At 49.1% G+C, this 24561-nt stretch overlaps 2 protein-coding genes across 4 annotated transcripts in view; one reads left to right on the top strand and one right to left on the bottom strand.

Moving 5' to 3' along the window:
* CDK18 (cyclin dependent kinase 18) overlaps positions 1-24561 on the top strand; it is a 174030-nt gene that overhangs the window by 43576 nt on the left and 105893 nt on the right. The window contains exon 2 of the mRNA XM_050955613.1: positions 23757-23863. The gene's annotated coding sequence lies outside the window, so the exon portion shown is untranslated. The remainder of the gene's footprint in view (positions 1-23756; positions 23864-24561) is intronic.
* BLACAT1 (BLACAT1 overlapping LEMD1 locus) overlaps positions 1-24561 on the bottom strand; it is a 60988-nt gene that overhangs the window by 32223 nt on the left and 4204 nt on the right. The window contains exon 1 of one of the 3 annotated variants that reach the window (XM_050955637.1): positions 8170-8242. The exons of the other annotated variants lie outside the window; for them this stretch is intronic. The gene's annotated coding sequence lies outside the window, so the exon portion shown is untranslated. Of the gene's footprint in view, positions 1-8169; positions 8243-24561 lie in introns of those variants that run through there. 3 annotated transcript variants of the gene reach the window in all.

The following is a 24561-nucleotide window of genomic DNA, read 5'->3' as shown; positions in this document are numbered from 1 at the left end:
CTGGGGCCAGAATCACTGCTGGTGTAAATGGGCATTGGTCCATGGAAGGAATGACACCAATTTATATCAGCAGAGAATCTGGCCCACTACGGATTAATTGAGGCTGCTAAGGATAATCAGACAGCTGCTAGGAGAGTTTCTGATCTCGGAAAGCCTGCTGAAGGTAGGTGTTACTACACCAAGTTCATGATGAGGTGTGTTGGAGCATCACGGTCCATACAGTCCCTGCTCACCCCCACATACATCACCTCCAAGTTCACTAAACTTCATTGCAGAGCCTAGATACTTCCTCTGGCTGTTTCTCAGGGAACAAGGATAAGATAATGGGCCAGAACTCTTCCAGCAAAGGGCCCATCAAATTACTGCATGGAACATTAAAAGAGAGAAAACATCCCTCTGGAATCTAGGTAACTCACTAACTAACAAGATCCTCCAGTGCCATTTTGCACCACTCCCTGACTCAGATATTTCAGCTTCAGCAGCTCTAGCTGTAATTAAGTCTAGGCTACGAGTTAAGAGATGCAATAGCTGGTGATTTAGCCAGTGGGGAATTTGCCTAGATCTGCAGAAGCATGGGGGGCCTGATGAGCAATGTGCTCTGTCACTGAGAATGAGACACCAGCTGCAGCCAAAAAGTCTACGGTCCCTAAGGGGTGCAGAGGAGTAACACACTCAAATGAACCCCCCATTGAAGAGTGCTTTGAGCAATCGTGTGGTAGGCTGCGGATGACTGTTTCTGGAGCAGACCTCCTACACAGTGGAGTCAGTATTAGGAGTGAATGGAAATGCTGCCTCCGCTCCTGCTCACCCCCTTCCCCTGCACCCGCCAGTACTCCCTGCATGCTGCTGACGCTATCCAGCACCGGTGACGGAGCTGAGTTACTCAGAGATTTGAAGTGGAAGGTGGCAGGCACCCATGCGGCTGTTGATGAGCTGGACTGCCAAGAGGGGAGGAAGATATGGAGGAAGGTTCTTTGACATAGGGCGGCCCAACTAGGGGGCCACTCAGGCCACCATTTGGCCAAATCTGAGTGGTGCTGTGACCATGTGCCCAGGTTGCAATGTCATTCACTCAAATTTGGAAGGGGTGAGTGTAGGGGCTTCTGGGCCAGGGGATCAGGCTGCTGTCGGAGAAGAGTGGAAGAGGAGGGTAAGGCAGTGGGGGTGGGGGAATCTATGGCTCCCCCATTTTAATTGCATCACAGCCCCTGCTCTTCAGCCTCCTCTGCCTATCTCCCCTCCCCCATGCAAGGGTGGTGGTGGGGAGGAGGGAAGGCTGAGGGATGAGCCATCAATCTGAGATTGCCACCCAGTCTGTGCAGGAGGCTGAGGGAGAGGGTGATCATTTCCCAAGGATTGATAGAAAGCTCAGAAAATGAGAGAGAAGGGGAAGCTATTGGAAAAGGAACTTCAGGCTAGCTGCTGATCTCCAAAGTTTAGACCCAGATCTGAATTTTCGCCAAGTCTGTGGGGTCTCAGGCCAGCAGCCAAGTTCTGACCTGGGTACCACAATTCCCCTAGGTTCAGGGCTGTAGATGTCACATTTGAAGGCTTGGTTCAGACCCATGGCCTGGCACTATGGAGGCAGCAGAGAGGGGATAGAGGTGGAGACAAATTTTCACTCTTCACACGCCTCGTGCAGCTGGGGAGCCTGGGGCTGTCTCTGCCATAGCTTGAGACAGAGCCCTGCTGGCTCATCTCCCCTCCCCACTGGTATGAGGTTATAATAAACGCCAGAGCAGAGTATGTGCCCCCTGCAACTGGCTCCCACCGTGTCATTTCACCCCCAACAAGAACTCAGCAGAGCAATTTCTTCTATCTCTACAACAGAGCTGGGTTTCTCTGCAAAGGGGAGTGGGGCTGAAACCCCACAAGACTCTCATCCTCACCGAGTGCCAGAATGGGGGAGGAAGCGCCCCCTGACATTGGGGTGGAGAGCTCAAAATGACGTCTTGGGGGGTAAGTTAAAGCAAGAGACATGAAGATTGCTGCGCCCAGAGGTATGCAAAGGGAGACTCAGGGAAGGTCTAAGCCTCTGGATCCCTGCTTAATCCCAGGCAACTTTGACTTAGTAATGAGGAGAGAGGAAAACTGCCAGACTGTAAGTGATGCCTCAGCGAGCTGGACCTGAGGCGAGGGGAGGGGCAAAGAGAGAGAGAAGATTAGAGAGGGGAGTTAAAGAAAAATGGGAGGGGTAAGTGTGCTGAGAGACAGATTCAGAGAGGCCTGGTCTAACTGACACCTTCCCAAGGTGTAGGTTACAGCAGCTCAGCCTTGCTTGGCCCCACTTATCACTCTGTAACTCACACCCCCTTTCATGCCACCTCTGCCCACAGAGCTCCGGGAATCCCAGGCCAGCGTTGGGGTAACTCCACTGACTTTAGCAGCTTTACACAGGGGGCAACCGTGTCCCTCGTTGGGAGGGAAAGGGCTCAATCCCGCTCTCAATTCCAGCAGCGTAACGCAGGAGCGACTCAGCGAGCTGCAGTGGATGTGTCACAACAGTGCCTGACGCAAAAGGTGAATCGGGCCCTTGAGATTTTGTTTCAGCTTCCAATATAAGCCTTTGACCCCCAACAGGGAACAGGGAAAGAGGACAGTGAATTTAATCTCCTGGGGTGTCCATCTACCAGAGGTAGCACATTGCCCCCACTGTACCTGGCAATCCAGCCTGTGAGAAATGGGGAGGAGCAGCCACCTGTAACCCCTGGGCTGCTGCTTCCAATCCAGCCAACTGAATAGCCAGCTGCACTTCCTCCATTCTGACCCAGCTGGCCCTCTGCCTGCTCCGTGGGGTGTACTGCCACTCCAAGGCCGATCTGCCCCACTCATCCCTGGCACAGGCAAGGCAAGACTCAGCCAGACCCCCATCACCAACCCATGGCATGTACGAACTACTGCGGGCAGGGGATAACTATCGCTGTTTGCATTGGGCTTTCCGGTGATGGAAGCCTGAGGCCTGGAAGGTGCCAGTCCCACAGCTTTTGTCCCCACCTGCCTTTGTCCATCCTTTCCGGCAGAGGAGATCCCTGGTCTGTGGGATGTGACAGAACTGAATTGAGAGGAGAAGAGAAGAATGGACCCAGACCTATGGCCATCACTCCTGCAAATCTCTCCATTGACTTCAGTGGGGAGTCCTGCCTAAATTAGGATTATAGAATGGGGAGTTGGTTGTTCTGGTCCCTCCAATATCAGCAGCTGAACTCCAGTCCAAACACAATCCTAGCCTGCCCCCTGCCCTTGAAAGAAATAATCACACCAGATCTGAAACGCCATCTCGTGTAGCTTCACCGCCACACAGCAAGGAACTAACCAGAATTCACAGTACACATGGGCCCAAGCCATGGACTTCAGATCCGGTTTCTCCCACCTCCTCTCCAGAGCTGCTGCCTGATGGGATATTGGGTTTTGATTTGGCTCATTGAAGAGAAGGGTGGTAGGCTTGAAATTTTAATCTGGAATCCAGATTCCACCTTCTTTTGGGATGAGGTAGTGCTTGGACATAGGGATTCATTTCAGGGCCATCTAGTAAAGAAATAGGGCCTGATTCTCTTCTCACAGACCCTGACATGTCTGGAGTCACACTGGAGTAAGTGAAGGAAACACCTGACCAGGAATCCTCTTTATAAAGCCAAGAGTCTGATAGCCCTCTGCCTTGCACCATTCAGCCCCATGGAGTTCCTCCTGATTTACACAGGGATGGATGAGAGGAACTCCCAGAGGATAGCTGTGGCTTGGACTTCCCTGTGCCTTCGCCTCAGGCTCTGTTACTCAGGGCTCAATATTATTATTTTTTGATATTTTCCTGCACAGTGTGTGTGTGTGGAGGGGGGCAGTGGGGGAATGAAAGTAAATCACACCCAGGAATACCAGCCCGATCTCTGGTGAAGCTCGGGGGTGGGGGGTGGGGGATGCCCCCTACTGACATTCCACCATTGCTGGCTGGAGAATAATTAGCTGAGGCAGCTGCTGGAGCAAGTTGGATTAAAATGATCCTCGCTGGATTTCATTTGTTTGGATTCACTCGCTCTTGGTCTCTCTCACTCCCCCACCTCTGTGCCCTCACTGCTGTAGTTTTGCACCTACCGACGATCCCCATGGGAAGAGGAAGCTCTCTGTATGTGTGTGTGTGTGAGATGGCATATGGATGTGTGGGTGAGAGAAAGAGGCCTTGTGCTAGGCCTTGCACTAGTTCGCACACACACCCAGGACTGGGTGAACCTGAATTAGACTCCTAGGGCCATTGATTTACAGTTCCTCTCTGAATCCTCACTGACTCCAGGTAAGCCAATGCCAAACGTGGCCCACAAAAGCTGGTGTTGGCAAAGCCCTGCTAGGTCACCTTCTCTAGCCCAGCAGACAGTGAATGATTATTTCACACTCGGGAAGGCCCAATGTTCTGGTTTAACAGGGCCATTCTGCTTCTGCAGGGATGCCCCAGAGACCTACAATAATGTAACAACACTCGGAGCTTGTTTCATTTCAGCAGTCCTGTGGTCTCCTCTCGTGGCCTGGTGGTCTCCCCACTCCAGCCATGCCTGAAACCCTGTCCTCCACCTGGCCACTGTCTTGACTCCTATGACACGACGGCTGTGCCTAACACTTTACCGCACAAAGGTTTTGCTAGGACCCTACCCTGGGGAGCGCACAATCTGGAGAGTCCTGAGAGAGAGAACCTAGAGAATCTGGGAGTGAGCCTCAACGTTTGGCTCCACTTCTGAATGTTCCCACCATTAAGGGAAATGCATATGGGAGAGAGGTGGGGAGGGAATAAGAGCAGAGGCCCTTTAAGAGCTAATAAGGGTCCACAGTGTATCATGCCATCCCCACAGAGATATTTCTCAGTGGAGATTTGCTCGCTGCCGAAGCAGCAAGAGGTTTCAATATCAGCCCAAGCTTAGGGCTGATATTGGCTTAGGTCATTGTGGACAAGCTCAGGTTGGTCTTCAGCCAGTGGACAAAGGCACTTCCCCCTGGAGGGGTTGGAAGGAGGGAGGTGGTTGCTTGTGACAGCAGTGATCTTAGGTAGTGGAGGAGAAGATCTGATGGGCGAGGAAGCAACCACGCTCCATTATTAGATCCTATCCCCCACTCCCTGCACACCTGTAAAAAGAATCCCAGCCTCAGTCCAGCTGGCACCTCATCTTTTGAAAATAAGGCCCACAGCTGCAGCTGCAGCAGCATTAGTGATGCTTTTGCCTGCTGATGGATTAAATGGGTGAATGGAGAGAAGGATGCATTCATTAGGTTTTCCAGAGAGGATTATGGAGGTGGCTGCTGCTGCTGCTTCTCCCCAGCCCCATGAAAGAGGAGGATTGCTGGGGAGGAGGCAGAGTGATGAAGTATGCTGGAGACTCCTTCCCTCATGAACAACTTTCTCCCCCTGTGGAGATGCCAAGGACCCTCTTACCCAGCTGTACCTTTACCTGTAGACACCACACATCAATTCTCCCGATATAAGACTTTGCCCTTCCCTCCCAAAGGAGCAGCTCTCCTACTTTAAGGCATCCTCCCTCCAGGGGCACACAGCTCCTCCCCTTGGGGACATGAAAGTCCCCCCAGGAAGAACAGCTCCCTTTTGTTGAGAGCTCACTCCAGTATTTCTTATTCTGGTCCTACTTGAAACCCCCTAACTGCTGGGCAGCTGGTCATGGAGATGAACCTACTTCTCCAGCAGGTTTTTTGAGTTAGCTCCATCCCTTTGGAGGTGAAGGACCCACTTCTTTTCTCCTCTCAGTTTTACATCTGTGAAACCCCACCGCCTGCAAAACAGCTCCTCCTGATTTGCAGCAGTGTCAGTGACAGCGGCACCAGGCCCACAGACTTGGCTGACGTTACTCCTAACGTCCGCCAGTACCAGTAAGAGGAGAACCCCAGCTCCAAGAGAGCTCAGAGCTGTGAGCTCTCTGCTGTGTCTGGATCTGCTCTGCCTGTCTAATTAAGGTACTTCAAATGTGCCCATCTCCCTGGCATCAGAACCCAGAAGGAAATAACTGAGGCTGAGCTGGCTTCAACTTCATGTTATTCCCACCCTCCCAGCAAAACCGAGGATTGATGCCTGCTTAATTCTGCATTGGGCAGCAAGTGAAATGTGCATTTGGAAACGAGACCGATCCCCGTCTGTGAGGAGATCAGTGAGAATGGTGTGGAGACGTGACGGATCCACCCAGACTCAGTGGCCAGTACGACGGCCATGGCTTGGTGCTTGCTGATCAGTGCGGTATTGCAGAGGGAACAATGGGGACCTAGGAAGAAACCTGCGCTTCCCAGCAAGACTTTCATTAACCGTGTCTGCGTAAGGCAGCCAGTTAGCTTTCCTTCACTAGAGCAAATTCACAGCTCCTTGGGGCAGGGGGTGGGGACGGACAAAGAACGAGACAGCTCCTGCTCCCAGAGAAGCAAAGGGGAGCAGGAACAGGCCCCAAACTGCCACCGCTTTCTTCTCCCTGGAGAATTTGCAGATGCCCTGAGAATTCAGAAAGAAAGCACCCCCTGCCCAACCTGTCTTGCCACCTATTGAATGCATGGGCTGGACAATCCTCAGTTTATGGCCTTATGGGGGGTATTTTTTTAAGACAGTACTTGCAGGTCTGGATTCAGAGGTTTCTCTCTCTCCCTCTCTCATTCCCTTTGTCTTTTTCTCCCCCTCTCTCCCTCCTTGTTGCCTCTGCTGTAGCTTCCAGTGGAGAAAAATAATTATTCTTCTCAAAGGGCTAACACAGTCCATGCACACACACACAGAGTCTCGTTAGCATTAGCACCCAAATCAATGCACAAACCACAGGAGACCTCTTAGCCTCTTCGGACCAGCCCAGGCATCGGAAGTCAATATTCAGGACCACTTTGGTGGAAATTTACATGCACATATGAAATAACCCCAGAAATGAAATGACAATGAAATCAAATTCCTATTTTAAAGGAGTTAATTCCCTTTCCTTGTACAGAAGTCACCATGATCATTCTGATTAATAAATGCACCATATTCTTTCTTTGGTTTTTTCGGTTTGTTAAACTAGGGATTGCCTCATTGTAGGAAATCCAGAGACTCTCACACACAATGGGTTTCTTTTTTTAGCACTAGTTTTCAGATGAAGAACAAGGATTTCTTAGGGGAATCTCTTGTGGAAATACTGGTCTCCACCTATCCCAGTAACAATTATTTTCTTAAAGGACTTAAAGATGTCCAGCAAAACAGACTCACAAACAATTTTCAGCTCTTCAGCCTTCAGTTCATACTCATCAGGAAAAATATACTTCTGAACTAACCAGGGAATTTATCTTTCCTCTTTGCCTGCAACCAAGGATTAATACTGACTGAAACAGATAAAAGAACTTAAATCTATTTTAGTTGAACACACATATACATGAACATATGCATTAGCTATATTTTGCATATCATACACAGTGTGTATTTACGTGCATATATATATATGTGTGTGTGTGTATATATATATACGCACAAACATTCATGCACACATGATAGTTGACTACAACTGATGAAGAACTTATATTTTAGCTGATCACACATATATACCTGAATGTACACATTTCATATACAGTGTACGATGTATAGATAGATACACACACACATGCGTATTCAGACACATTCACCCAGATGCGCTTTTGATACTTGACTAAAACAGATAAAGAATTTATATTTAATTTAGCTAATCACACACATGCATTGGCATAAGAATTGCATGTAAACTTCATGCATAGTACACAGCACAGTGTACATGAATATGTGTTTCACAGATACACATAGGTATATACACACTCAAATTTACACACATACATGTTTTTCATTGATATCTGAATAAAACAAAGAGAACTTTTAATGAAGCAGATCATACATATATACACATGAATGTATTTCAAGTATATACATAAACTGAATGAATGGCATGCAGTGTGACAGATATATATATATATATATAAATATATATATATATACACACACATACAATACTTACAAAAACAGATAAAGAACTTAAATTTCTTTTAGCTGATCACATATAGATACACATATATATTACCTGTGCAATACATATTATGTAGGTATATGTACATATATATATATGTACACACTCCCATTCACCATCCCTCACACACACACTTCCATGGTGCAAGACTTTTTAACAAAGAAAGGAAGAGAAAATGCTGTCTTACTTTTTCCTTCTTTTTTTCCCCCTCTCCTCTCTGCAGCCTTAATATCAGGACTTCACTGGGAGTGGAATTCTTTGGTAGAGATTATGAAAAGCAACATTACAAACCACTGAGCATTGAACACAGGCTTGCAAAGGGAATAGCTTTGCCAGCAAAGACGAGGAGGAACAAAAGCCCAGCAATAAGAGCAGTGCTGAATAGGTGTCTTCCTAATTGTAAGGGAATTGTATGGATGTGTGTGTGTGTGTGCGGTAGCAGGGGTGGGAGGGAGGCGGGTAGAAGGGGAGATATGAAGAGACCTCCCTCCCACACAGGCAGTGGAAGGGAGCCTGCAACCTGAATATGAGGTTATTGAATAAATTATCCTCTGTCTCCTGCTCTCTCCTCATTGGGCAGGGAGCAGGGAACACTTCTGCATCAATGATGTTATGATGAGATCTTTGCATTCTCTGCACAGTCTCACATTGTTACCTTCTGCTAGGACAGCGCACAGATCTGTGCATTCTACCCAGTTAGAAACCTCATTTAAGACCCTAAATCATTCCAAGGGAAAGAAGCAGAGAATTAATTTGCTTGATCTCTTTCTCTGCCCCTGCCCCCCACAATCCTTCTCTCTTTGGGTTTTTTTTTTCCTTTCCCTTTCCCTTTATATCAAGACAGATGAAAAAAGAGAATCTGGCCCAGGGGGAAAAATTTTTACAATGCTCTAAATTCTGCTTTCAAAAGGCAGGGAAATTAAAAATAGCCAACATAGTTATAAATCGGAGACAGCGATCTTTCTCTAATGAATGTAATTAGCAAAGTGAGGATGGAAGTGTGTGTCCCCCGCTGTTTTCTGCCTCCCTCAGTGCTTTTCTGAATGCTAGTCTGCACAATTCAAATATGACTGGGAAACATCATTTTTCCACTTCCAAGAATTGCTTGGGCACGAACATCTTATGGAAATGACTATTCTCCTCTCCACACACATCCATGGGCGCCCCTGCAAATCTTTCTTCCCTCAACCTTACCTGTGATTCTATCTCTGTAATGCCCATCACCAGGATATCCTGGCTCTAAAAAGGTATACTAGAGAAATGCTTGATGTTCACGTTCTTCATTATAGACCCGAACTGGAACCCCTCTCAATCCCCACCTCAGGACTTGTGGGCTCAAATAGAATTAAATACACATCCTGGCTTTCAATTTGCAAATAAAAGGAAATAAAATACCCAGTCTCTCTCTCTCTCTCTCTCTCACATACACACAGAGACACACATCCAGCCTTAAGAAGTTTAGCACAAGCAAAGGCAAACCAGTTTGGGTTTGGTTTGGTTTTGCCATCACTATCAATTCTGCCTTCACTTTAGATATCATAAAGCCAGTACTGGATGGTGTGACTGTAATGATTGATTATTAAATATGCATTTATTCAGGGTTAAAACCTACAGCATGGGCCACACTCTACTCTTATTTACACCCCTGCTGCCCCACTGAATTCAGACCTGGGGGTAGGACTGCATTATCTGACATTATCCCAGATACAAAGACATGTCCACTTTTCCGTTGTGGGCTTCTAAACGGGATTGTAAAGTCTTGCACTAGGCTGCTCAGATAGTGAGTTCTGTTAGCCTGCAGATAATCCCACAAAGGGAGCAGTGAAAACCTCATTTTCTTGGGACATTTGAAACTAGACTGGGGCCAATGCTAGACAGTGTAGAACTGCGCTGGACTAGACAGGACCTAACTAGTCTTTTAGAGCTGGAGATTCTATGTGTTCAATTCAACCTTGACATAAATCCACAGGGATCAACAGGGTTACACCAAGGATTTTTGCCGATGCCTATTTTTGATGCCCAGGAAGTGAGGAAAGGTCCCTGCTGTACACTCAGGGGATGACTACATTGTGTGATCGCAGCTCATGTGGACACACCTGTGCTAATCTAGCTATTACAACTAAAAAAAGCAGGAACCATGTGGTGATGCAATCTTCAACATGGGCTGCACAAGCTTGCCCCAAACCCTGGGTATGTACTTGTGATCCTACCCCACATCAGGGTCTGTGCCACTGCATCTTCATTGCCATGGGTAGCTGTGCTGGCTCAATTAAAGCTAGCATGGATGTGGCTACCTGGATTGCGACCACACCTCTGATTTCAGTGTAGACATCTCCAAATGCATAGGTGCTGGAACAATGCACAGTGGGGGTGCTGAAAGCCATTGAACCAAACTGTAAACCCTGTGTATGAGAGAAACCACTTCAAGCCAGGAGGTGCTACCACACCTCCTGCACCCCTAGTTCCAGCGCCTATGCCACAGTGTGGTGGCCAGTCCTTACAGGACCACATGTAGCAGGAGGTGAGGTTAGGAAGATGTAGCCTGGGAGAGCTTAGGAAGTGGAGGAGTAGGACTTGCTTGAAGCTAATGCAGAGGGAGTGAGAACACCAGTATATAGATTCAAGCAGGGAACCCTGCTGCCTATCTGAATGCTGCCTAGCAAACCTGACAATTAAAGCTCAGCTCAGAGCCTTCAGCAGCAAGTGAAGATCAGACTGGATCTGACTCAAATCAGCTTCACTGCGTCCAAAGCAGGGAGAAGAGGCCAGGGTGGCATGGAAGAGACGAATGTATGAGATGCTGCGGAAAGGGAGAAATGCCAGAGAATCTATGGAGTCCACCAGGGATTCGCTATTGCTAATTGATTTTATGTAGAAGATGCTCGGATACTATAGTAATGGGCTGAAGTATAAAATCTTTAGATAGATAGATAGATAGATAGATAGGAGAGCTGTGTAACCCCAAACCAGTAGCAACATGAGAGTTTTGTCATCTTCAAGCACCAGTTTAGCTTTGACATCATCCTCGTTTTTTTTCTAAATTGCCTTGATGTCTTTAATTTGCATAATTCCCAACAATGCAGCTTGGCAGGATTTTTGCTCTGAGCTAATGAAGAGATGGCAAAAATAAACGTGTCCTATATGATTTGCTTATATTTTTCCATAAGTGAACTGCCACCAAGAAATGATTTGCTACAAGGGTCAAGCTTGTGGGAACAGTCAGACTGGTTTGCCAGACACACGAGGTGTTTGCTTTGTCCATAGTGCACAAGATTGCCAGAGGCAGACTGACGGATGCTGGCAGAGAGCATGAGTTGGAAATAATACCTTTAATACATACAGGGCTAGCCTGCGAATGCTTCTCTGCCGTTGGGGAGCAGTAATGCAAGAGTAGCCCCATTGGCTTTAATAGGTGAAGAATGGGTCACCCAAGTGAGGAAGGGGGTCACAATTTGGCCCAAGGCAGTTTGCAAATTGACAACCAACTAGAGAGTAATTGGTCACTCAGAGTTATATTCTGATTCCACTCACTCATGTTGTGTAGTACCTCAGCCCCATGAAGCTACTCCCAGAGTAAGAGTGGCCCAATCTTGCCCTTATTTAAAAGTTTACTCACAAAGGATCCTGTCTTATGCTCCTTACTCACCTGTGATCAAATGCTCTTAAACAGGCAAACTCCCACTGAATCCGATAGTCTACCTGAAAAAGAACCTCTAAAATTCTCCTTCAAACAGCCACCAACTCAATGCCATTCAGAGACCAGACCCCCCCAGTGAGGGACTACGGTTTGAATTTAAGGAATGATGTTCTAGCAATGCTCAAAGAGCCAGAAAAATATCCTCACAATTGATTGCACGCTTGTGAATTGTTGTTATGATATGCGAGATATTCTTCTGCAGCTTTTGAAGAGGTTCACTGCTGTGATTACAACACATTTGTGTCCAATAATAGCTATCGATGTTACCTGGAGTGTCCTATTTTTAGATTTATTTTCTTCCAAATTATGGGCTGCCTAGGACCTTCTGTCCTCTCATACTACTCTCATTAACATCACTGGCAGCTCTCCACACACAGTGAGGACAGGAGTTGGCTCCATTGATTAAATTAGCTCCATTAGCCCAGGAAGAAACAATATTATTTTGCCATGAATGTCCAAATGGACACAAGTGCCTTTCTGCTTGGCTATTGGGAGCTGGGGATTGTGCCACTGGAAAGCAATTTCCCCTAGATTTTGCAAGATTTTACCAATTATCTTCAAGTCATGAGGTCTTAATGATGTCAGGATGAGTAATCCCCAGCGATTCAGGAATAACTGGGGTAAATTTTTAACAGCAAGGGTAATTAATCATCAGACCAACTTTCCAAGAGATACGCTCTACCTGGCCCACAAGTTATTGGGTTTGGTGCAGGAATTGCTAAGTGAAATCCTCTGGCCTGGGATGATCACAGGGATTCCTTTTGTCCTTAACGTCTATGAAAGTCAGCATGAGAGGAGAATCACTCTTATGACATTTTGTTGATTTGATCGGATGTTCTTATTTTAACACTTTGGCCAATTCTTGTGATTTTCTCTCAAGTTGTGTGACATTGGGTGTTTTTCTTCAAGCCCCAGCCCTTGCAGTACTGTGATGATGGGAGAATCTCACATTAAAACAATTTAAAAAGTAAATATCCAATCTTCATGGTTATGGAGAAAAGCTTGAAAACATGATGTCCTAAACAGTTCAAAATGAAAAGAATCAAAAATGTATTTTCTTTTTTAAAATGGCATGAATTTTAAGCCACTCTCGCAATTTTAAGGGACTGACATATGCTATTTGAACACTTCAGGTAGGCAACACTGCAAGCTTGAATTCAGTTATGTAGAACTGGTCTGTACTGGGAAAGAAACCCACCGTCTGCTAGTTACTATAACAGTCCTGTCCAGGGCCGGCTCCAGTGGTTTTGCCGCCCCAAGCGGCCAAAAAAAAAAAGCCACGATTGCGATCTGCGGCAATTCAGCCAGAAGTCCTTTGCTCCAAGTGGGAGCGAGGGACCCTCCGCTGAATTGCCACCGAATACCAGAGTAACTCCACAGAAATCAATGGCATGACACAGTTACACCGGTGTAATGGGAGGATTTGATCCTAAGTATTAGTACAATTAGCTTGTCCTTTCTGTTTAATAACCAGGCAGTCTGGAAGAATGCCCCAGGCCATTCTGCTGCGCTCGCTGGGATGGGGGACCAGCTTGATGACCTCATTAGGTCGTTTCCATCTGGAACTTTCATGGTTATCCCCAGGATAAGTAACTCCTCAGCTTGGGCTGATGTTTGAGAGACATTAAGCCCAGTTCCACTCTCTGGAGTGGCTGCCCCAAGCACCTGCTTGCTAAGCTGGTGCCTGGAGCCGGCCCTGGTCCTGTGCTATGAAAAGAACTCATCAGCTTCTAACACCTGGACTTGGTGGACACTGAATGAGCCCCAGGATAAGGTGCTGTGCTTGACTACAGTTAGGGTGACCAGATGTCCCGTTTTATAGGGACAGTCCTGATTTTTGGGTCTTTTTCTTATATAGGCTCCAATTACCCCCACCCCCTGTCCCGATTATTCACACTTGCTGTCTGGTCACCCTAACTACCATGCAGATAGCTCCCTGAAACTGTTATTCTGAGCAATGCTTCTTATTTACTTGGTGCCCCTTGTACATTAGCGAGGTGTGGGGGGTTGTAGCGTGTTAGGCTAGCAGATAGGACTCATATTGGCTGCTGTTGTGTCTTTTCATCAGCAAGATCCCTGAGGTGCAGAAGAGGAGATGCCTGTCTATAAACCACAGGGCGAAAGGAAATGCTCAGTTCAACTCCTGATATTAGGAAATTTAAGAAATAATGTGTCGGGCCGAGTGAAGCAGAGCAGGAGAAGGCGAGAGAGTGAATGAGACAAGGGAGTGAGATGGAATGAGAAGGAGAAAGGAGCCAGTTGGAAGGTGAGGTTGGTCTAGCTATGAGCAGGCACAGCTCCAATTTATTACTCAAGGAGTTATGTCCCCTTTTAAGTAGGGCTGGCCTTGGTTCATGATGAAGAAGGCAGTGAGATCCCCTATGCGCAGGGAGACCGGCAGGCCTCCACCCATTGCCTTCACTAGGGCTGGGCGTGGGAGTGAGGGCATCTGGACAGGGCACATACAGAAGGCCAAGGAATAAAGCAGTGTGAGCTGAGCCCATTTGCCAGTTTGCAGACGAGGCACAATGGTGAGAGGCACTATAGAAAACACGGACCTGGATGAGACAGTCAGGGGCAGAAAGGGCAAGAAGAGGAACAAGGGAGAAAGAAAGGAACAGAGGGAGGAATAGAGACAGGCAGAGTGGAGGAGACCGGATGAGCAACGGGGGCGAGACAGAGAGAGCAATAGAGTATATCTCCAGCATCCGATTTATGATTTTCCTTCCTCCCTGAAGCTGAGCAGCGTGAGGCCGGGATCATCTGTCTTCATTACATCATCTAAATAGGCTCTGTCAGTTTACACTGTAAAACTAATCAATATCCCCCTGCAGACCTTGCAGACTGCTGGCCCCCTGTCATGCTTTAGTAGGCAGCTTCTACCTTTGGTGGTGCAGGTTGGGGAGCGAGGGGGAGGGCTTCTGAGGGGCTCTGAACCCACAGATAGACTTACACTCATCTCTTGGTGTGTCTCTCTCACACACAGAGCCCTCACTTTTTCCTTTCCAGCAAGAATCTCTGTGATTTAGGGGTAGACAGAGCTGGGAAAACTATTGCAAGGCATTGTCTGCAAATGTTCATTTAAGCTTTTTTAAATGGATTTGCTTTCGCCATGTTCAGACCCTTTTTTTCTTTCTTGCTTGCTTTCCCCATAGACATTATCTATCTATCTATCTATCTATCTATCTATCTATCTATCTATCTATCTATCTATCTATCTATCTATCTACTTTACAGGCCCCTTCACCATCATATCCAAGCACCTTGGTGTTTGCTTTCCACAAACATCCAAAGGAAACTGCTTGCACAAGTTTATCCAGTCAGGAAGCAGAAAGCCATACTGAATGGCTTATCTGACTGGTTGCAACTGCACAGCACAGTTCAGAATTCTAATATTCTCCCACAGAACTGTCAGGTAAACACAATCCAATAGGACAGTCATTGAATAAATGCAAACAACAAACTCACTTGGGAAAATCATGATCGGCCTGCGGACATTCTACCCAAGGAGACTGAAGTGCTGGGCTAGATTATCAGAAAAGTTCAGCTTCCGTTTAGGCACCTCCACTAACTTCTGGCTGGAATGCCAAAAAGAGTAGCCAGTAGCTGCCATTGTCCTGCAAAAGGGAGTTGCTAGGTGCAGAGCTCCTTTTTAAAAATCTGGGCTCATATTCATAGAATAAATTGTGAGCTGCTCCTTATTTGTTCAGCTCTAGCGACAAACACACTCTGACATTAACCCAGCCTGGAATTATTCTTCCACAGTGCAAATTTCAGCTCACCACAAGCCCTGGCTGTGCACTGGAAATTCTCTTTGTCTCCTCTGTGTCTCTGCATGCTCAATCCTCATGGATAGGGACAGGGAGTTAATAAACCTGAGCCATAAAGGTCAAGATTCAATCATCCGGTGCTGCTGGATGTGAAGCAAAGACACTGAGGCTTTCAGTTGCTTGGCAGGCCTGGGCTTGGCTGAAAAATGATGAAGAGGCAGGGTGGGGAACTGCCACAGGAGTTTGCAGGGGTGTGTGGTGCAAACGGGTTAACCCCTTCAGTGCTCCCTGAAAAGGCTTTTGACCTGGTGGGAGGTTTACAAAGGGATACCCCTCAAAATGAATGGAGCGGCTGGATACTGCTTTCTATCACAGAAGTCTTAGGGGGCTTAACTAGTTCTAATTTGTAGAGGGCTTTTAAGATTTAGGGCCTGTTGAAATCAGTGAGAATCTTTCCACTGACTTCAATAGGCTTTGGATCAGATCCTGAGTGTGCTAGAGAAGTGCAAGAAGCCAAATGTTACACCAGTGTAAATCCAGAGTAACTCCACAGAAATCAATGGCATGACACAGTTACACCGGTGTAATGGGAGGATTTGATCCTAAGTATTAGTACAATTAGCTTCTCCTTTCTGTTTAATAACCAGGCAGTCTGGAAGAATGCCCCAGGCCATTCTGCTGCGCTCGCTGGGATGGGGGACCAGCTTGATGACCTCATTAGGTCGTTTCCATCTGGAACTTTCATGGTTATCCCCAGGATAAGTAACTCCTCAGCTTGGGCTGATGTTTGAGAGACATTAAGCCCAGTTCCTCTGCCTGGCTCCTTGTGCAATCCTTTGCAAAGGGGGTGTGAAATGACCCCAAGTCGAAGTGCCCATGCTTTGCAGAGACGTACATGAACACATGAGGTAGATGTGCTCCGGCTCAGCCAGGAGGTATGGGCTGGATGCAGAGATCACTGGCTGAGGCTGTCTTCCCTGGGCTTTGCAGGTAGCAGATCAGGTGTTCCAAATGGTCCCATCTGTTCTTCCAAACTATGCACCTACGGAAGGTACTATACGGCAGAGAACAAGGCCACTGGGGTTTGTCCTTCGATCCTTCAACCTCCTTAATGTTTCCGACCCCAGCTCTGGACACACAGTGGGTATCCTCCAGGCTTTGCCTAAGAGCAGGACTAGGTATTCAGCCCCGTTCAGCCCTCACCCCTTTGCCACTGAAAGCAAGCTAGACTTTCAATACTGCATCCAAACCCCCATGGGCTTTACCAGGCTGCCCGGCGTCCATTGCCCACAGAGGGTTGGTGCAGAGAACTCTCCCAGCTCGAGGGGATTTGGAATGGCCACACCACCCATGGTGTGGACGGCAAAGGCTTGCTCCTCGCTCACCATGCCCCTCCACCTTGGCTGGGTTGAGCTCTGCTACCAGCACCTGGCTAGCTCCTTCCTAGTCCTCTTGCTGTGGAGATGGGAGTGCACTCCTGCCGGGTGGCAAGCGTCCTCCAATCCACCAAACAGCTGGCAGCTCCCCCAGAGTCTCAGCCCCTTTCAGATTCAGGTCCTTGTATTTGTCACCACAACCGCTTCTCCTCCCAGCACCCTGGATCTCATGGCGCCTGCCTAGAGATCCCACTCATACATCGTGCAAGGTGAACACCCTAAATCCCCCTCGCTCAAGTCCTGTGGGTTAGCCCTGATTCCAGCCACTGACATAGCTGCACCAGTGCAGAGATGCAAAGTCACCATATGCCCTGTTGGGGAACCATCACTGCTTGGAACCCAGGTGATTCGCACAGGCGCACACTGTGGCTTAGAGCAGCTTAGCCTATCTACACCTGGGCTTAGCACCGGTACCTGGCTGCCGATGGCTGGAATCCAGGACTTCTGCCTAATTCCTTGTTTCTCGCCATGCTGCTGCTATGCTCCATTTGAATAATCACACACCAGTGTTCTCTCTGACAAGGAATCTGTGTGCTCAGAACCATTAGACTTGATAGAAAGTGACAACTGGTAGCAAATTGTATTGGCAGCCTCTCATTGAATGTAATTACTCAACAGCAATCCTCCTGAATCAATTCATACCAGCGTAGCTCAACTTTAATTCTGTGCTCCCCAGGGCCCCGAGAAGTGACTGTGGTTTTGTTGTTCTTCGCTTACTTGGCTCTTCAAGGCCTTTTGTTTACAGCTGTTGATCTCGGCAGCGTGACCAAGCTGATTTCAGGTGTGAAGAATCCAAGCGAAGAGAAAGTGGCCAAGGGAACAAGTCTTATTTTCACTAGCAAATAAGAAGCTTTGGGGGTAGGGGGAGTGGGGTGTTTGAATACTGCATTAGTTAAAATCAGCAGTGCGGCCCATGTTCTAACTATCATATTGGTTATTAATGACAGGGGAGTCTGGAGGTGTTGTCTGAGATCAGGGCTTTGTTGCGCTAGGTGCTGTACATGCATACAGGAGACAGTCCCGCCCTAAGGAGTTCACTAGTGAAACAGACAAAGGAAGGATGATTATCCCCAGGTTACAGATAGGAAGCTGGCATGCGGAGAGAAGTGACTCACACAAAGGTGACAGGGCAGAGCAGCGAATGAGACACAGCTCCCCGCCCCAAGCCCAACTTCAGTGCCTTACCTGCAAGACCCACCCCCTGGTTTCCATTTATATATTTCATCCCCACGGCCCCCTATGCCCAATACCACTGGCCCAAGCTCATCTGGAAGCTCCCAAAACAGCCCAGATTTAAGTCCCTCTTACACACCCACTTCTGCGACTTATCTTAGCACCCAGAAGCCCCACCTAAGCCCAGGGGCCCAGGAGCTAGGGGCTGTCCACATCCAAAGACATGCCTGCTGCCCTTGGGAGATTATACGCTAAATGGCTGTGGCAGACAAAGGCATGGGAGGAGAAACAGAAGTGAGTAGGTGACTTGAGCAAGGTCATTCATCAGGTCAGTGGCAGAGCCCAGATCTCCTGACTCCTTGCCCTGTGCTCTACCCGACAGACGCTGAACTGATCTGACCAGTATATGAATTGCCCATTGCCTCTCTTCCTCCAAGCTTTGTCTCGTTATCTGCCTGTCCTTAGCTCCATAGCTGATACAGAGCATGGGCCGGGGGGCTACTCTCTTTCTATCGCCATGAACAGCTTTTGTTTTGCAACGAAAGCTTCCCCTGGATTCCATAGGGCCTTTCTCATCTGTGCAGCTGCCCATGTTTCCGAAGGGATCGGACAGAGAACCTTTGAGTTGATGTGCTCACCCTTTCCTTCTCCAGTCCCAAAACAGGGCAGGGGCCAGGTGCTCAGCTGGTGTAAAGCAACCTAGTGCCACCAAAGTCAATAGGACTACTCCGAATTTGGCCTGGAATGTTTAGGAGGCACAGAGTGTGAGACTCCCCCTGCCCCTAACCCATAAGCCTGGCTTCCTATTGTTGGCAAAAGTCTCACCCAAGACAAAACCCATCCATCTTACTCCCAGCCGTGCTGCTAAAAATAAGCCAATGAAGTAGCAATCACCTCTGAGCAGCGGCAGCTCCGTTAAAGCGCCAGGCATCTGTGTCCAGGCTCCTCGGTGAATACAGGCCAGGAACCTGATAAGCTCGCACCTGTCAAGGGCAGCTCAGCCATTCCATCATCCTTCTTAATTGAAGCTGCAGGCTGCAGCTTATCAGCTGCTGGCTCTTCCAAGATACTGCCTGGTGTTCCTGGGCAGCCTGGCTCTCCTTCCAGAGAGCTGCTCTATCTGACTGAACTGAAGCATCCCACCCGCCCCCAGCTCTCAGCAGCACAGACACAAGGGAGATGCCAGCTCTCTAACCACCTCCAGCTTCATCCCCCAGCCTGGGCCCCAGGGTGCTGAGCTTCTGGCAGGGAGGAGGTAAACTTTCCTAGGATTACCTATTCACTGGATTATTAATTAATAATGACCAGTTACTAAACGCAGGATACTGTGGCCATTTGTAAGGATCAGTATGAGTTACTGGTTATTCCTTCATAATAGCTGGTTGTTATTTTCCATTTGTACTACGGTAGTGCCTAGAGGCCACGGCTCCATTGCACTAGGCCCTACACAAACATATAACACAGAGACCGCCCCAGGGAGCTGCCAGTTTTAAGCAGAGCTGGGATTAAAACCCAGTTCTCTTGGCTCCCGATCCATGGGACTAAACTGCCTCCTATAAAAACAAACAGAGTTAGTGACCAAGGCTGGGTGAGAAGTTTATGGAAGATCAAAGGTACCAGTAGCCAGGTGTCCAGGGAAATGAGACTCCCTGGAATGTTCTAACACCTAAGAAGCAGAATCTGCTTAGATAATTCTTGACTCCCTCCTTGTTTTGTCCAGCAATATCTTCCCTACTCTGCCCCATCCTACATGTCTGCACCTGGCATTGCCAGGATGGGAGGGGCGATGTGAAGAACTAACCAGGGAGCAGTGGGATCCTAGGAGAGACAGAGTCTTGCTGGGGAGCCAGTCAGAAGAGGAGCAATGAAGGCTCTTATTCCTATGTACCAGCTTACTGAACATATTTAGTGTCAGTGTTTGTGTGTGTCTCAGCACCTGAGTGTATACCTGGGTCCCTCACAACACCCCAGGAAGGGGATAATTGTTATTCTACCCCATTATATAGCAGGACCAAATGAGGTACAGAGTAGTTAAGTGACTTGTCCAAGGTCATGGGGCAAATCAGTGGCAGAACTGGGAACGGAGCCCAGGAGTCTTGACTCTGAGTCCTCTGCTCTTCTGACTAGATAAAATCCTTCCTACAGCCTGGGCTAGAACCCAGGCATCCTGAATGACTGTCCTCTGCTCGAGCTACTAGAGGATAGTGCATCCAGAGAACGACTCAGTTAGTTGTCCCTCTCTGTGCAGATGTGTGCTGGGAGGTGGATCCATTCTGATTTGATGTGTTGGATATTTGCGTCAGTTTCCGTTACAAACACCCATTCGTCATGTAGATCTCCAGGTATTTTTTTAAAGGGGGAGATTAATTTAGGGGAGTTCTCAAATCCAGTTTCTTCTGGCAAAGGCTCTATTAGGCCATGCGCAGTGGAGATACAGACCCCTGTCCTCCTGCTGTGACTGATGGAATTTGATTCTGTGCTGCCGAATTTGCAGGGCTGCAAACACATTCTCACTCTTGATTAATGTGCGTAATTTCTGCTCAAAAGAGGGTTGAAATGAGCAGCTAAGGGGAAGTGAGCAGTGACGGTTCCCCTCCCTCCCCATCCCTCTCTGCTGTTTGCATTTTACCATCCCTGGCATGGACTAACTGATAACAAAAATGCTGGACCAGTTTCAAGAGTAGCAGAAGGCACAGGAGGCAGGGGGCATCTCCGAGGATGCTCAGATGCTGTTGTGCTCTTGTTTGGTTTATAAAAGGGAAGAGATATGGTATATTTATCCATCAGCCTCTGCCTGATGCCTCTCCGCACCCGAAATTAGCCACTGGACCCATGGATCAAGCCCAGCTATATCATATTTAATCAGTAGCTATCTGAGAATTCCCTACACTCCATGATCCCTCTAACCTTCACAGAAATGGCAGGGAGAGCACTCAGCACATGCCCCTGCCCCCTAAGATAAAAGAGAATCTTCTGCAGCTCTATAGGGGCTGTGACACACAGGTGAGCAGCCTGTCCAGTGGCAGGCAGGGGTGCATGAGTACCCCAGCTGGCACATTGTACTGGTTTTCGTGTCTGTGGCTCCTTCCAGCATTTTACAAACAATGAACTGAGGCACACAGTGCCTGAGAAGCAGCGATGGATGGATGGAGATGCTCGGCCACGGAGATGAAATGACTTGTTCCACATCATGGAACATGCCAATGGGCAGCGCCAGGAATGGAATCCAAGAGTCCTGACTCCAGGGCGCTACTACCAGTAATTCACTCTTCTGTTCCACTTTTGAGCCCCAAATCGCCAAGTACCTGACAAAGGAAGTCAGCATCATTACCCCCACTTCACAGGGGGGAAACTGATGCCTGGAGAGGCAAAGTCAGTTGCAAAGTGGCACAATAGATTAATGTCAGAGGTAGGGCCAGAGTCCCAACCCCATGTGATATCTTCTGGGTTTCCTGACCTCTGGTTAGCTTAGCCTTAGCTCAGGACAACACTGAGAAGGGATTCCCGCTGCTGCCCAAGAAGAGCAGCTTAAATTTTCGTGTTGTACCCACACTCCACTGAGACAGCTCCCCACTGACACCAAAGAAGATTATAGAGCAAAGTGAGATTAGGCCTCTGCGATCCAATTTACGCAACAGCCAGGGCCGGCTGATGGGGATGTTGCAATAGGCCCCCCAATTTGGCCCGCCACCATGTAGAACAGGGGTAGGCAACCTATGGCACGAGTGCCGAAGTCGGCACATGAGCTGATTTTCAGTGGCACTCACACTGCCCGGGTCCTGGCCACCGGTCCGGGGGGCTCTGCACTTTAATTTAATTTTAAATGAAGCTTCTTAAACCTTTTAAAAGCCTTATTTACTTTCCATACAACAATAGTTTAGCTATATATTATAGACTTACAGAAAGAGACCTTCTAAAAACGTTAACATGTATTACTGGCACGCGACACCTTAAATTAGAGTGACTAAATGAAGACTCCGCTCAGCACTTCTGAAAGGCAGCCGACCCCTGATGTAGAAGCTACAGTAGAGGTGTGGCTGCTGTACAGTAGGGTGCACTACCACCTGCTGCCACACGGGGGGGCCCTCTGCTGGTGCTTGGGCGTCTCCCGCGGCTGCAATACCGCTGCGTGCCATAGGAGGGCGGTTCAGCGCCAGCCGGGTCCCTGCCGCACGTGGGATGCGGAACCGGCCGCTGAGGAACCGGCTCCCAGCACGGGCCAGAGCGAGGGTGAGGGGCGTCCGCAGCTGCCTCTCCAGGCCCAGCAGCGGGTGTGTGGGCTGGGGGAGGGGTTTTAGTGAGCCGGCACTGGAGGGTGAGGACACGTCCCCAGCTCCCACAAGGAGTCCCCGTGGGACCGTGTGTAGGTGCCCTCCGTTTCCCCCTCTGCAAAATGGGGTTGATAATCCTGTGCACCTGCCCCCCCACCACACTCCCCTGGCGGGTATTCCCCGGGACAGACACACTCTGCTCGGCTTCCCCACGCGTGCACGTGGACACGCACTCTGGCCTCCTTCCCATGGCGTGGATACAGGCACACACTGCTGTGCTGTCCTGGCACATGTGCGCACACAAACTCCTGCACACACCCAGCTGCCCAATGCAGACTGCTCTGCTCTCCCTCTCCGGCATGTGCACACACCCATTCACACACTCTGCTCTGCTCCCCTTGACGCGCATTTGCTCCCCCTCACACACGCACACATACACACACACTGCCCCGCTCTCCCTGACACACATAGGCACACACCTCCCGCTTCCCCAGCATGTGCACCCCCTCCACATTGTCCTGCTCTCCATAGTGCACATGCACCCTAAGAAACACATGCTCCCAGCAAATCAGGCTGCTCCCTCGACCCCATTCACAGCAGCTGCTGGCTAAGCTGGGCGAGCCAGGGGTGCTGGATGTGTGTTCCAGACTCTGGCTGGCGCGCCCTGGGGTGTGGACTCTCTGCTAGTCCCAGAACTGCTGTCTGTGCGCTGTGCAGGTCCCGGGGGACCTGGGTCAGGAGGTCAGGAGGGTTACAGCAGGGGGGCTTGGCGAAGAAGCCTGGCGCAGCCTGCTCCGTCGGGTTGTGTGCAGACACTTTGGGGCTGGGTGCCATTTCCTAAGCCTCTTGTGGCTCTGGCTTTGAGGTGCCCTGTCAGAGGGGTTGGCAGTCTGCAGCTGGCTGGACCGGGTGCTACTGACACAGGTGCTGGACCCGGTGGTGCGGCTGCACCTCCGGTGTGAGGTGATTTCCTTCTGATCCAGGGTTTACAGTTTGGTTCAGTGGCTCTCAGCACCCCCACTGTACAGATTGTTCCAGCGCCCCCAGCACTTTCCTCTGTGCGTCTCCCCTCCACCCCACCCCGACGTGACCTAAGATACCCACCAAAAGCACAAGCCTTTTAACGTCCATCCCCAAGTGTCCTCCCCCTCCGTGTCTGTGTCAGTGGGGTGCATGGTGGAGCCAGAAAAGAGCGTGTAAGGGGGGTGAGCGGGTGTGCACAAGGGTGCAGTTGGCAGGCTGTGCCCATGGATGCTGGGGGGGTGAGTGGGAGGGTGGCAGTGCTGAGGTGTGCGCGGGGGGTCAAGAGGAAGGAGAAACGGGGCTGGAGCATGACGGGGGGCAGAGAGGAAAGGGACATGCCATTGTGGGTGGAGATCAGATTTCAGTGCTAGGAGGCTCTGCAATATTCTCTCCGCTCCTTGCAGGGCTGGGTGCTGCTCAAGGTGTGTGTGGTGGCCTGTGCCCTGGGCTGGGAGTCAGGAGACCAGTGTCCTATTCCCGCCTCCACCACCAAACAATTGTGTGACCTCAGGTAAGTCCCTGTGCCTCAGTTTCCCCTCCTACCCTTCATCTATTGTTTCTGTGTAGACTGCAGGCATGGAGCATGCCTCACTACATGTCCACACGGCACTTACCACAAGGGAGCCTTGATCTCAGGTGACACCTCTAGGTTCTACCATAATATAATTAATAAGAAAAAGTGGCTGGTGCTGCCTATCACTGCGGTTGTACCCTGGGACATCCCTGCTGAACCCAATTGTCTGTGCAATCTTCAGCCCCTGAATTTTCCCACCAGTTGTAGTAACAACAGGAGCCCTAGTGTAGACAGGCTGCTGGCGTTTTGACCAACCCGCTCAGAGTAGGTCTAGATGACAGGATCGTGAAAATGTCAGGAGCCCATCTACACTAGCACTAGCAGCAGTACAGGATTGAAAGGCACCAATGTCTAGTGCAGACAGGGCTGGAGTGTCTCAGCTCACAGGTTGCTCAGGGTCTCCTGGCTGTGAGTTGTAAGTGCAGTGCCGAGGTGTTGTGTGATTGGAAATGGATTGTGGTGGAAGGAAGCTCCCCTGGCACTGCAGCCCCCTGCCCTGAATCAGACCAGGTGGGTTTTGTGCGGGACCTGCCCAGCTCACCACACCTCGGTCTGAGGCTGGAGAGAGGAGGATTGGAAACCAACCTGAGAATAAAGATGAACAGCTTGGGTTTAGACAAGAGAATGAGAGGAGG

The sequence above is a fragment of the Gopherus flavomarginatus genome, chromosome 5 (assembly GCF_025201925.1).
Source record: "Gopherus flavomarginatus isolate rGopFla2 chromosome 5, rGopFla2.mat.asm, whole genome shotgun sequence".
Classification (NCBI taxonomy): domain Eukaryota; kingdom Metazoa; phylum Chordata; order Testudines; family Testudinidae; genus Gopherus; species Gopherus flavomarginatus.
The sequence above is the reverse complement of the archived record's forward strand: the minus strand, read 5'-3'. Positions and strand labels throughout refer to the sequence as shown.